This window comes from Gracilinanus agilis, chromosome 3 (assembly GCF_016433145.1).
Source record: "Gracilinanus agilis isolate LMUSP501 chromosome 3, AgileGrace, whole genome shotgun sequence".
Lineage (NCBI taxonomy): Eukaryota > Metazoa > Chordata > Mammalia > Didelphimorphia > Didelphidae > Gracilinanus > Gracilinanus agilis.
Window position 1 is genome coordinate 518815408 of NC_058132.1, and position 15898 is coordinate 518831305.

A 15898-nucleotide genomic window follows, 5' to 3' on the forward strand; every position below is an offset into this window, starting at 1 on the left:
TCTCATCCTGTCTTCATTACTAACTGAATCAGCAACTGTTAGAGGGGGAGGGGTTTGAGATCCAGGAGTGTTTAACCCCCTCCTTCCTCACTGAAGCCTGTCAATCTGTGGCTTTTGACTTTAAGGTCTACTTGGCCCTGACACATTTATCTGCTTCTCCAAATTATCTGTTATTATCATCAGAACATCAGTTAAAAGCTTCCACTGAACAAAAAAGGCTCTTTTTCCTCTCCTGACTGTGTAATACCTTAGCATATTGCTCCTTAAAAGAGATATATCATTTTGTATAACAGTAGATACACTGGGGAAAGAAATGAATCAATTTTCCTTTAAAAATCACTCATGTCCATGACTGAGGGTGTAGACTCGAATCTACCACACCAATGCAACTACCAACAATTTGGAAATTGGTCTTGTTCAAGGACACATGACAAAACTAGTGGAAACGCGCATCGGCCAAGGGTGGGGGGGGTGCGGGGGGGGGGTTGAAGGGGAAAGGTGGAGCATGAATCATGTAACCATGTCAAAAATGAATATTAATAAATGTAAAAAAAATCACTCATGTCCATTGCTTTCTGTAACTGGTGCAGTGCCAACTTTTAAAGGTGAGTATCCTCTTTAAGCATATAAGCATTTTCTACCTCCTCCCTTAAATGACTAAATGCTTTAGGCCTTATGCTGAACTTTTCAACTCGTATGTACATCTTGGATTAGGCCATGTGTATATTGCATGGCTCCAGATATAGTTGCTCTGCCCTTGTGATATTTCAGAGGATGTCAGTCTCAAGAGGAATTGGCAGTTGCTTAGCTACAATATAGAAACATTTTTACAATGTGATTCATTGACTAATGTCTTAATAAAAATTCCATTTTATCCTCTTCATTTGGGAACATAATTGTCACTCAAAATTGGACCTTTGAAATGAATAAAATTACAAGCTTTTCTCCCCATTTGGAAGGAAGGTGGGGTCCAGGCTGGCAGTGATTGGGAGACCTTATTTTAAAAAATAGACAATGATAAGCTTACATTTATGATTTTTGAACAAAGGAGGTAAAAATGATGACCAAATATATCTTTTAGCATGTAGGGAGAATAATGTAATTCTTAAAAATGTATATGAATATTTGACATTTTTTGTTTTTTTTTATTTTTGGGGGTATCAAAAATCTTGCAATTAAAATGATTAATATCAAAGATGAAATTTACTGAATAGACAAAACTATTAGAGAGAAGTTTTGCTACAGAAATTTCTTGTAGTGGCTTTATAATGTTGCATTTAAATAATAGCACTTATGTTCTAAGACTGAACAGTGATAGGTATATATTTGTAGAAACAAATCAAATAAATATTGTTAAAATTCCTATTTGCTCTTAGTTTCCTGATTTGTAGAGTGTTTTGAAACCCACATTGTAAGACTTTTCCCCCTTTAAATAGTTAAAAGTAATATCTAAGAATTCTCAACCATTTAATACAGTCAAAGAAAAATCATGGAAAGAAAGCCAGTCTATAAACCTGACTACAAATCATGCCTCTCAAATTTACTCAGTGTGTGACTAAGCAAGTCATTTTACCTTTACATGAACCTTGTATCTTTTTGACACTCTAAAATACAAAGAAACCATTTTTCTGCATTGGCAGAGGATGTTACTCAATGGGCATTCACTACAACAATTAAATAGATCTATATCAAAATGGGGGGAGCACTAAAAGTGAGAAATATCCATGTAAGGTGTAGTAAGATAGGAGAGTAGGAGATGATCATAAGAGGTATAGCACACATACCTTCATAGATGACTATGAAATTGCCTTCCTTTCTACTTCACAAATCCTAGATTTTGTGTTTGAGGACATCTTTCATGCTATTTTGTCCAAATCTTCTATTTAATTTTTTGGAGTTTCATATAATTTATAGAAGTTAAATGGCTTGTCCAGAGTCCCATAAGTAGAAGTAGCAGATGCTAGATTTAAATATTTCTCTTTTGACTCTAGCTACAATGCCCTTCCTAAGAAGGAAATCAGTATATGCATTCATGAGAGTGTGAAAATATTCCTGGTTTACTTTACAACTTTCTGGTTTATTCAGGTAACATAATATGAATATGTGAAAACATTCTATTCCATTAAAAATATATAAAAATGATCAAAACATTTTGGAATGTTATCTTAAACATAAACAGAAATCCTTTAGCAACCTGACAGATTGTCACCCAATCTTGCATCCAGTGATAGGGGCTCATTCATGAGGCATTCTGTAACATTGTTGGACATCTGTAGTAGTTATAAGTGATTCCTTATGTCATGTCAGAATGTGTTCCTTCCATTATAACACTCATTGATTTTTCCTGATCCTTGGCTTTGAAGAGTACAGAATGAATCTATGTCTTCTTGTACATGACAGCTTTTTAAATATTTGAAGACAAATTTCTACGTCTGTGGATTATCTGTTCCTTTCTAACTTAAACAGACCTTCATACATTTTTCAAACTTTTTTCATTCTTCAGATATTAGAATTTCTAAACCCATCACCACCCTGGTCACCTTTCTGTGGGTAATTGATACAATTCTCTTTCCCTTTGTGATTCAAACTCATGAGAATGCCATTTATAAATAGCACCTCCAGATCTTCTGTTTAACTCTCTTCTAAACCCTTTGCATACTGCCTTCTAAATTCAATACTTAACAAAAGCTATATTTATTTTCTAAAGATATCACTAATATCTTAACCATGAAAACCAATGGTGTTTTCTCAATTGTGATTCTTCTTGGAATCTCTGTAGTATTTGATCCTTTTGGAAACATGCTCTTTCTGGAAACTTTTTTTCTGTTTCAGTTTTCTTCACTGTTTTCTGCTGGTTTTCCTCCTTTCTACCTATTCCTTCTCACTTTCATTTGTTGATTCATGATTCATATTATATTCCCCAGTCATTGACAATCTCCAAAGTTGTCTTCAGGTCTAAGAACACTGTTCTTTTTTTACTCTATATCAGTGATTCCTAAAGTGGGTGCTACCACCCCCTGGTGATGGCTGCAGTGATCCAAAGGGGCAGTAATGGCCACAGGTGCATTTATCTTTCCTATTAATTGTTATTAATTTTTTTAAAAAATTAATTTCCAGGAAGTTAAGTAATATTTTTTTTCTGGAAAGGGGGCGGTAGGCCAAAAATGTTTGGGAACCACTGCTCTGTATCATCATTCTTGTCTCTCTCAGCAGTTTAAATGTGATTAATTTTCATCTCAAAGAACAATATTGCTATTTCTATGCAGAAGATTCTAGCATATATAAAGTCAGGCCTAGTCTCTCTTCCAAGTTTAACCCCAAAATTTCCAGTTGACTTTTGGTTATATCCAACTGGAAGTCCTATAGGCATCTGAATTTCAGTATGTCCAGAATAGAATACATGAAATTAGACATGAAAAAATAACAAAAACAACAACAAAAAAACTTCTCATACTTTCTTAACTTTCCTATTTTTTTTGGAGAGCACTAGTGACTCTAATACAGTCTGCCATCTCTATATTATTTTCCAGACTGCTCTCCATTCCTGGTATATGCTGCTCCCCTCACATCTACTCCTTTGCCTCTTGGTTTCCCTGGTTTCTGTCATATCCAGACCACACTCCACTTTTTACAAGATGCCTTTCCAGGAAATCTGGGGATACAGTAGATAGAGTTGTAGGCTTGGAATCAGAAATATCTGGTTCAAATCTGTCCTCAGATTCTCACTAGCTATATGATTTTGGGCTAGGCATATAACATCTGAGTTTCTTCAAGTGTAAGACTGAAAAAATAACAGCACCAGCTTACAGGATGATTTTAAGGTTCAAATTAATTAACATTTGTAAAAACTGCCTAGTATAGAATCTCCTACATGGTAGGTGCTATGTCCTCATCTCTCTAATCTCTCCAAGTTTACAGATATTTTATATAATTGTGTATGTATATACATACATATATATGCAATATACTTTGTACATGTATGTACAGATGGATAAATGCATAGTTATATGAGTATGCATATGTACAAATATATGTACCATATGTACACATATATCATGTGTGTATGGTTATAGATATGAACATATGTGTTTTTTATTAACTGATCATTTACTTTTTGTCTACCCTATAAAAGCATCTCAAAGACAGGCATTGTTTTTGCCTGTTTCTATCACCAGCTATGATCACTGTGAATGGTACATAGTTAAGTATTTGTTATACATTTATTAACATAATTTCTGGTCAGTTATTTCATCTTGAAAATGATGGCAATAGTTGTATGACTTCACATGGCTGCTATGAATTTTCAAAATTGAATGATTGAAGATCTAGATTCATATTCCAGCTGGAATACATATCATTAGTTCTGAATCTCTAAATAAGTTAAATTACCATAAGTCCTTCCAGTTTAATGAATTATACTCATTTGGATAAGATTTCTATTGTTGTCTCTTATGAAATTCATTCCCCTGGAGGCATCTCAGTGTCTCAGGGGACAGAGAATCAGGTCTGGAAATAGGTGGTCCTGTGTTCAAATTTGATATTGGCTACTACCTAGGTAGGTGACCATGGGCAAATAACTTAATGGTATTGTCTACATGCAGCCTTGACATTCTGTGACCCATGGAGACTTAGAGAATAAAGATCATAGAATAACTGACAGTTGTATGGTAAAGCCAATTTTGACTTAGCTGGCAAGAAGCAGTTGCTACATTTTCAGTAAGAAGATGGAAGACAGTGATGGAAAAACAAAGTTTAATAATGCAGATTTAATTTAAAAGTGTTTTGTTTTCCTGAGGGATAGAGATTAAACATTGACCAGCACAATAGAATTAGAGTTGTCAAGAACTTTAGAAATTATATCAGTTATTGCCCTCCAGATTAGTATTCTGAGGCTTAGGGAATTTAAATGACTTGCTGAAGATTATATAAACAGTCAAAATCAGTGATAAAATTGTAACACAGGTCATAATACTCCAAAGTCACTGTATCTCACATCACATAGACAAAAGGAAAATGTTTTCTAATTGTGGAAAAAATAGCTAATATCTAAAAGTATTGAGATGGAAAATCCTAAAGCAAATATGTAATCTTCCTGTTGACAAATAAGGTAACCTTAGAAGATTTAAGTGTCTTTACCTGAAAATGAAGTAGATTAGATGATTTCTAAATTTCCATTCAGTTCAAAAATTCTATAATTTTAGTCTACATAATGACAACTCTTTGTGTGCATTTACAAAATGTTAAAATGAGTTTAAACAGTATTTCTAGTCTTTTATATATTTCTAGCTTAAATCTATTAAAAATTAAAGTGAGTGTTCCTGAAATCCATAATCTATAATATGATGACGTACAAGGTTACAAGTATAATTGCAATTGCAGTATTAAAGAACAAAGACATTCAGACTTTAAAAATACAATTAATATGGATTTAAATTGTCTTTTATTGCAACACTTATGTCATCAATAAATGTTCCTATTTTTTTATTCACCACAACCCTGGTACACTTAAGATACCTTTCAATGTTGCAAAAAGAAGCATTAACTTGTATTTTAACAGGTATTTATTGAGCTGGGATTTCCCTTTACTAAGGGAATCACAGTATTTGTCCCCAACTTTGATATACTTCAGAATACTAAATCTCTACATAAGAAAATGTGATATGCTGGAAAGAAAATTGGACCTTGTTTTAAAACTTAGCTTGATTATTTATTGATCATGTGACTTTAAGAGTTTGTTAATTGAGTTTTTCTTATCTGAAAAAGACAGAAATATTTTAATACTACCTTTATTATATGGCTGTAGTGAGGATTAAATGTGGGAAAGTGTGTAAAATGCTTTGTAAATATAAAACTGTATATAAAGATGAGTCCATCACAAGAGAAAAAATAATTTCTTTGAAAGGCCAAATCTCCTATTGCTAGAGAAATAATTTTTAAAAAATCAAGTAATGCCATTTAGGAAATGATGGAAGAGGAGAGTGAATTTTGGACTTTTAAAGGACAGTAATAAAGAGATAGAAAGGAATGGCAGTTAAAAGTAAAGTATGTGTTTGTGAAAATGTGAAGATCATATTTAGTTAACAATGAGTAACACCGTTTACCAAGACTATAGAGAATTTTTAAAGGCTTTAATTTGACAGATAGTGAGGGAGTCATTGAAGATTTTTAAGTGTGGGAGTACAATGAACAAAGCTGTGTATTCAATCCCCCCCTCTCATTACTATCCAATGGAAACTCTCTATTCTAGCAAAATATTTGACTTACATTCCTTCAGATTTATATATACTTTTTTTTCTTGCTTCCATGCTTTACTTTTTCATGCCAATATCTTTGTATGTAATAGAAACACCCCTTCAATTTTAACTCTTAAAATCTTATTTATTATTCAATGCCAACCCAAAATTATTTATCTGTTGTTAACCCCCTATGACAGTAGGCCAAAGTAATTACTTATTTTTCTTATCTAACAATAACACTTTTGCATCAGCTAAAACTTTACAAAGTGCCTTTTTTGTTATGTTATGCTACAAAAGTTTTCAAAAGTCATGTGACATTTATCACATGCTACCTTATATTATAGATCTTCATGTCATCTGTCTTATGCCCTTAAATGAAAAAGATTTTATAAAGCCATTTATAGGAGAGGAAACTTATATAGCTTATGGCAAACATCCCTCAGGTCCTCCAAATAGGCAGATATCACAGAGAATAGGGCTGATGTTGAGCAAATAAAATGTTTTAGAAAATTTTATTTTAGATCATTGTTTTGAAAAATGATTAATCCAGGAAAGTCTTCATTTTTATAACTGATGTATATTCTCACATATGCCAGGAAAAAAGTCCTCAGTTCACATAAAAACACTCTCCATCCCCTTGTCAAGGTCTTCATCTTCTTTTCTATTTTTTCTGGTTATGAAGGTCACATAAAATCTTTCTAATTTCTATAAGACACATAATGTTTAAAATTGTTCTTTTTTTTTTATTAGGCCAAATCACTCTCCATATCCTAGAGCAGTGATACGCAAACTTTTTAAAGAGGGGGCCAAAAAAAAGGAAATGCTCATCTGTCAGTCTGTTTCTAAGGCAACTCTTTCTAAGTTTCGTTGTATTGTAGCTTACTCATTGCATTCATCAGATTACGAATAATGTCGAGCAGTCAGATAAAACATTTCAGGGGGCTGCATCTGGCCCCAGCTATAGATTGACCATAACTGGCCTAGAGGAAAAAATGCACTCATGCTTTCCAAGAAATCTCAATTTTTTTTTTTTAAATAGAAGACTAGATTCTGGAATCACACTCTAGAAATTCATTGATACTCATGTAGATAGGAATTTTCTATCTATAAAAATATTTTTATATGTTTCTATAGAATTTTAATGATATAGCCCTTAGAATATCAATCATCTTTGTGCAAACTATGTAGGTAAGCATATGGCATATGTCTATATCTATCAATATTTCTGTAGGAACTTTTGATGCTGTCTCAGATGATATAAATAGAGGGAAATGGAAAAGAAGAGAATAACCATTTATAGAGGGCCTATTATGTGCCAGGTATTTTGCTCAACAATTTATAAATAATATCACATTTGATCATCACAACTACACTGTGACAAAAATATTTCAATGATATTTTGGGGAATAGGCGGTATTAAGATGGTGGCTTAGAAGGAGCAAAAGTCTATTACTTTGTGAAACTTTTACACAACAATCAAAAACAAGGTGCTTCAAGGGGGAACAGAAAACCAGATCCAAAAAGACAGAGCTGCAGGACCCTCCTTCTCTATTCAACTAAAAAGGTATGCAAAGAATATTAAATTCTCTGGTTTAAGGAAAAGAAAAAAAGAAGGTCCCAGAACCCCTCCCCCATCTACTATGCTGAGACTCTGGAAGTTTTTGGGATCTCAGAGTGAGGGATCCAATTGAGACAGAATTACCTTGCTACCACTAATATATGAAGTTCAGGACTCTGACCACTGCTAGCAAGGAGGCAGCTGGAAGAGAGAGGGAGGGAAGAGGGCAGACTGGTTGCAGCCTTTAGCTACCACACCTCTATCTTGAGCCTCTGCCTCTGGAAGTTTTGGCCTCAGGGCACATTCAGTTCTTCAGATCAGCTCAACAGTCTTAATCCAGTTTATCAATAGTGCAGAAAAGACTCCAAAGGGCAGAGTGGCTCAATCTCACAGAGCTGACAGAAAACCAATAGAACCAAGGGTGCAGAGTGGACAGAGAGCCAGGCTCAAGGCTGGCTAGAGCCATAGTTCACTCCTCCTCAATCCAATCTGAAAGATACGCAGGTGCATTGAAATCCTTGGGTATGAAAGAAAGATTCAAAACTCCTCGCCCATGTATTGAACTGAGGTGGTAGGAATTTGGCTGAGTAGGATCCCAGTGTAAAGGCTACAACCATTACAGAGTACCATGGAACCACCACAGGAAGCCCAGGGATCTGACTAGGTAGCTGAAGAAAAGACTAGAGGAAAGGACTAAGGGTAACTACCTTCAACCTTCACACCTTCACTTTTACCTTCAGCTGAGGAGATATGGCCTCAGAGAAAATTAATACAACAGTTCAGCTCCATCAACCTAACCCTGTTAATCAGCACAGTAGATAAGAACCACCTCAGGGAATAAAAGCCCAACTCATAGATCCAACAAATAAACAGGAGCAAGAATACAGCCAACAAGGAGGGGAAAAGAACAAAAAAATGAGAAGACAAGAGGAAAAAGAAAAAAATATATATAATCAATAGCTTCTACTTAGGTAAGGAACAAAGTACAAATGGAACAGAGGAGAAACAAGGAACATCAAGCAAAAATTCAAAAACTCTTGCAAATTGCACTTAGTCTTCGGAAGAACTGAAAACACAATTCAAAAAAACAATTAAGAGAGTTTGAAGAAAACCAGGAAAAGAACTTAAAAATCAAAATAGGTCATCTGGAAAAAGAGGCATATGAACTAAAACAATAAAATAATGTTAATTATTTTCCAAATTAACCAGTTCAAAAACAAGGCAAAAAAGTAAAAGACAGAAACAATGACCTATAAAGAAAAATAGATCAAAAGGAAAGGAGGATCAAAAAGTCAGGGATGTAATTCATTCTTTAAAAATTAGAATCTAACAATTAGAAACACATGCCTTTACAAGGCAAGAAGAATTTATAAAACAAAATCAAAACAATGCAAAAATTGAGTAAATTATAAAACACCTCATTGTTAAAACAATAGACCTGGAAAGTAGATCCAGGAGAGACTACTTGAAAATCATGACCAAACAAAAAAGCCTGGGCATCATTCTACAGGAAATTATCCAACAAAACTTCCATGATATTCTTGAACAAGAGGGTAAAGTAGATATTGAGAATCCACAGATCACCTCCCAAAATAAATCCTCAATTGACAGCATACAGAAATGTTATAAGCAAGTTCAAGAACTTCCAGAGCAAGGAAAAGATATTACAAGCTGATAAAAAGAAACAATTCTGATATCAGGGAGCCACAGTCAGGATTATATAGGACCTGGCTGCATCCATACGGAAGGACCAGAAGGCATGGAATATGATGTTCTAGGAAGCAAAGGGACTGGGTCTAAAACCAAGAATCAACTACCCAGAAAATTTGATGATATTTTGTAGGGGAAAGTATGGTCATTTAAAAAATAGAAGATTTCCAAGCATTCCTGAAGAAAAGACCAGACAAACTGAAAATTTGATGCTCAAATACAGAATTCAAGGAAGCCACAAAAGGTAATTAAAAAAGGGGGAAAAATTCAGGGACTAAATAATTTATATGATTTGTATTCCTATATGAAAAGATGATATTGGTAACTCTTGAAAAATATTAGTCATCAGGGTAACTAGAAGCAATATACCTAGAGATTACAGTGATAAATTGTATAAGATAATATTTTAAAAATATATTTAAAAAACTAGGCGTAAAAAGAGGATGATACTAAGAGAAATAGGAAAAGAGATAAAATGGGAGTAAATATATATTTCATAAAAAAGAAAACAGAAAGGGGAGGGTAGGAGAAGACCAATACAATGTAAGGAGGGAAGAGGTTGGCAACAGATAATACTTAAGTCTTCCACGCATTGGATTTGGCTAAGAGAGGGAAGAACAGTCAGATCAATTGGGGCAGAGAATTTTATTGTGCCCTATAGAGAAGTAGAGGGGTAATAAACAGGATGGCAGAGAGGTAAGAAATACAAGGGAAGAAGAGGTTGGGAGGTTGTTTAAAAGGCACTATGTTAAGAGAGGCATAATATGAAAGGAAGGGATGGGAAGAAAAGTAACATTAGGGAGAGGAAAGAGGAGGGAAACTGATTAAAAGTGTAAAGTTGGAGGGGAGGTTAAGAGGGATAAGAGAATAGGTAGAATAAAGGAGGAAGTCAAAATGGAGGGGAATACACAGACAGTAATCACAACTGTGAATATGTATGAGATTAAATCACACATAAAAAGGAAGCAGATAACAGAATGGATTAAAAATATCATATGTTGTCTTTAAGAAACACACTTAAAACATGCAAACATACACAGGGCAAAGGTAAGAGAGTGGAGCAGAATTTACTGGGCTATAACTGAGGAAAAAGAAGTCAGGAGTAACAATTATGATATCAGACAAAGCTAAAGCAAAAATAGATCTCATTAAAAGAGATAAGGAATGTAGCTAGCTTTTGCAAAAAGCCATCTTCTACAAACTATAGCAAAATGGGTTTCAGAGTTTAGAACACCCCTAAGAAAGCATGATACAGTCGGAAGACCATTGGACCAGCCCTATAAAAAGGAGATGACCCCCCAGGCAAACTAACTCAGTCCTGAATGGTGGGTGGTAAGGGTAGAAAGGGAGGTAGCTCTTCATTTGAACCCCAGAAACTTCACCAGGATTTGTGTTAGTCTGATCTACTCTGCTAGATCTAGCAACTTATGACTATACCTGTCATAGCCTGCACTCTGCAATTTATAGAATATCATCCATCAATTAATATCAACAACTTTAACAAGACATCTTTGAAGAAACATCAGCTACTTGGCTTCATCTGGTTTACCTAGCACTTAAACCCTTCTGTTACCTGGCAGAAGTTCTACCAACTGAGTGTAGAATTCTATCAGAGGCTTCTCTAAGGGAAACTGTCAGAGTCTTGCTCATTTAGGTTTAGTTTTAGACTTCCATGATTCCACAGTCCTTCCTCATCAATCCTTAATTCCCCATATCATCAATCTATAACTTTTTTAGTTAATTAAAAGTTACCTGTTCAAGAAACTGAAGTCATCTTGGTCTGATCCATCAACTCCAGAAAGATCCCCATTTTGTCAAGCTTGGAAGCTGGGGAGTCTCTTTACTGTGAGGAGTTTCATAGATCTTTTACAAATCTTCACTTGTGATTCATTCCCTCAACAATTGAAGATATTTACCACATTGGCAATCAAATCAGCTTAAGCCATACTTAACATTCAAAGATATCTGATCATTTTTCACTAGGAAGTCAGTGAGTTTAGGTTCTTGTCTGTTAGGAGTTCTCAAGAAGCCTTACTGCAGGGAACTGATTTACTGGCCCATTCCTCCATCAGTCAAAGAGGTAAAGCTGCAGACCAGACAGCAGCTTGAGAAATAATCCCAACAGGAAGGTAATTATATCTTGATGAAGGGGCAATATAAATAACAAAGAAATATCAGTATTTAACATATATGCACCAAATGGTATAGCATCCAGATTTCTAAAAGAGAAATTAAAAGATCTTAAAAAGGAAATAGATAGTAAAACAATACTAGTGGGGGACCTTAACCTTCCCCTATCGGAATTGGATAAATCAAACTAAAAAAAATAAAAAAGTGAAGTGAATGAAATTTTAGAAAAATTAGAGCTAGTAGAAAGCTGGAGAAAAATGAATAGGAATAGAAAGGAATATAAATTATTTTCAGTAGCAAATGGCAAATATAAAAACATTACAAAAAATGTAGGAAAGAATAAAAAATATATGTAATTTTTTCAGACCAAAATGCAATAAAAATCATAATCAGTAGGGTTTATGGAAAGGCAATTTGAAAATGAATTGAAAAAATAATCTAATTCTTCAAAACTGGTGGGTTAAAGAACAAATCAAAGAAACAATTACTGATTTCATGGAAGAGAATGATAATGAGGAAGCAACATATCAAAATATATGGGATACAGCCAAAGCAGTACTTGGGGGAAATTTATATCTCTGAGTACACATATTAACAAATAAGAGAGGCAAGAAGTCAATGAATTGGGCATGCAATTTAAGAAACAAAAAAGAGAAAAATAAAAATCCCTAGATGAAAATAAAATTGAAAATCTTAAAAATTAAAGGAAAAGTTAAAAATTAAAAGTAAAGTAACTGTTGAACTAATAAATAAAACTTTGCACTGGTACTTTGAAAAAAAAGTACTGGTTAATTTAAGTTAAAAAAAAGGAAGAAAATTTGATCAAAGATGAAAAGAGCAACCCAACCCTATCTCTAATAAAGTTACATTAAGGCAATCATTAAGAGCTATTTTGCCCAACGTAAAATGGGAGACTATTTACAAAAAATATAAATTGCCTAGCTTAACAAAAGAGGAAACAGAATACTTGAATAATCCTATCTGAGAAAAAGAAATTGAATAAGCCATCAAGGAACTCTCTAAGAAAAATCCCCTGGGTTAGCTGGATTCACAAGTGAATTCTATCAAACATTTAAAGAACAACTAATTCCAATACAATAGTAACTATTTGACAAAATAAGCAAAGTAGGAGTTTTACCAAATTTCTTTTATGACACAAATATGGTACTGATTCCAAAGCCAAGCAGACTAAAAACAGAGAAAGAAAACTATAAACCAATCTCCTTAATGAACAAAGATACAGAAATCTTAAATAGAATACTGGCAAAAAGACTCCTACAAATTATTAATAGGATTATTCACTATGACCAGGTGGGATTTATACTAGGAATGCAAGGATGGTTTAATATTAGGAAAATCATCCATATAATTGACCATTTCAATAATCAAACCAACAAAAATCACATGATTATCTCAATAGATGCAGAAAAAAAAGCCTTTGACAAAATACAATACCCATTTCTATTGACAACAGTAGAAAGAATAGGAATAGATGGGCCTTTCCTAAAAATAATAAATAGTATATATTTAAAACCATTGGCAAGCATTATCTGCAATGGGGACAAGTTAGAAGCAGTCCCAATAAGATCAAGAGTGAAGCAAGGAGGCCCACTATAAATTCTATTATTTAACAGTGTTCTAGAAAATCTAGCAGTAGCAATTAAAGAAGGAAAAGAAATTGAAAGGAATAAAGAGACAATGAGGTGACTAATCTATCATTCTTTGCAGATGATATGATGGTCTACTTAAAGAATCCTAGAGAATGAACCAAAACACTAGTGGAAATAAGCAACAACTTTAGCAAAGTTGCAGGATACAAAATAAACCCACACAAATCATCATCATTTCTATTTATTTCCAACACAACTCAGCAGCAAGAGTTAGAAAGAGAAATTCCATTTAAAATCACCCTAGATAATATAAAATATCCGGGAAGTAATTTGATAAGATAAACCCAGGAATTTTATGAACACAACAACAAAACACTTTCACACAATTAAAACTAGATCAAAATAATTGGAAAAAACATTATTTGCTCATGAGTAGGATAAACTAATGTAATAAAAATAACAGTTCTACCCAAATTCACTTATTAATTCAGTTCCATACCTATCAAACTACCATGACACTTTTTTATAGAATAAGAAAAATTATAACCAAGTTCATTTGGAAGAACAATAGATCAAGAATATCAAGGGAATTAATGAAAAATGTGAAGGTAGAACTTAAATTGTATTATAAAGCAGTGGTAATAGAAATAATATGGTACTGGCTAAGAGACAGAAGGGTAGATCAATGAAATAGACTAGGGGTAAATAACCCCAGCTAGTGTTCAATAAATCCAAAGTACCCTGCTTTTGGGACATTTGACAAAAACTGCTTAGAAAGCTGGAAAGTAGTATGGAATCTATTAGATTTAGATCAATATCTTGCACCCTATCCCAAGATAAATTCAGAATGGACAAATGAATTAAATATAATGAGGGAAAGTATGAATAAATTATTTGAAAATAAAATAGGATACCTGTCAGATATATGGGAAAAGAAATAATTTAAGACAAAGCAAGAGATACAGAATATTATAAGTACTGTTATCTGAATTGAATCAAAGAAGGAATAACAATCATAACCATTGTATATAGAAACCTATCTTTTCCTATAAGGAAGTAAGAGTAGTAGGAAAAAATTCAGGATTATGAGGAGTGTGAATTGGGGAAGGTGGTGTTTAAAAGCAAAATACTCGTAAGGAAGGGCTAAGTGTAAGGGAGAGAAAAAAAGAATAAAAAGGAGAAAATAGGAAGGAGGGAAACATACATTTAGTACATCATAAATGTGAATTTGAAGCCATGAGCTCACCCATAAAATGGAAATAGGTAGCAAAGTGAATTAAAAAACAGAATCCTGTGATATGTTATTTACTAGAAAACACATGAGGCAGAGGGACACACACATAGTATAATGGACTGAAGCAGAATCCATTTTGCTTCAGCAGAAATATAAAAAGCAGGAGTAGAAATCATGATCTTATAAAAAGCTAATGCTAAAACAGACCTAATTTTAAATATAAGGAAGGAAATTGCATCTTTATAAAATAGATTCTAGACAATGAAGCAATATCAAATATATTAAATATCAAATATTATGTATTAATATATACATATAAAGACTTCCCCATTTTAAAGGACAAAATAAAATATCTATGGGATAAAATAGACAGTGAAATTATACTAGTAGAGGACCTCAACTTTCCCTTCTCACAACTGGATAAATTAAATAAAAACATAAGAAAGAAATCAAGTTGGTGAATGGAATTTTGGTAAAGTTAGATTTAATAGATCTCTGAAGAACACTTAATGGGAATAGAGAGAAATGTCCTTTATTTGCAGTGGTAAAAGGTACCTGCCCAGAAATTATGTATGTGTTAGGAAATAAAAATATAACAAATAAATGCTAAAAGGCAAAAATAATGAATGCATCTTTTCCAGATCATAACCCAATAAAAAATAACAACAAATGAGGGTTCATGGAATGGTAAATTAAAAATGAATAATCTAATTATAAAAAGGGATGGTTCAAAGAACAAATAAAATAATTTCATAAAAGATAATGACATTAATGAGAACATATAAAATTTTATGGATGCAAATCAAACCAGTACATAGAGGAAAATTTATATCTCAACAGATTTAAATCAATAAAATGGTGTTAAAAGAACAGAATAATTAATTGAGCATGCAACTAATTTAAAAAAACCTTAAAGAAAAAGAACAAATAAAAAATCTCTAATTAAAGGTCAAATTGAAAATCCTGAAAATAAAAAAATAAGAAAATAAGAAAATTGAGAGTAACAAAATCATTGAACTAGTAAATAAATTTGAGTTTTATTTTATGAAAAAATAAACAAAATAGAGAAAACATTTGTTATTTTGATGAAAAAAGGGAAAAAAAGAAAATCAAATTACCAGTATCAAAAATGAAAGGGCTAAATTTACCACCAAGAAAGGGGGGGGGGGGGAAAGCAATCATTAGGAACTATTTTGTCCAGTTATCACCCAGTAAATCTCATACTCTAGACAAAATGAATACATTTATACAATACAAAAATTTTATTAGCAAAAAGGGAAATAAATTACTTAAAAAGAAACTGAGCAATATATTAAAGAACTCTCTCAGAAAAATATTCCCAGAGCAGAAATAACTCACAAGTGAATTCTTTCATTTAAATAACAATTAACTTCAATACTATATAAACTATTTGAGAAAA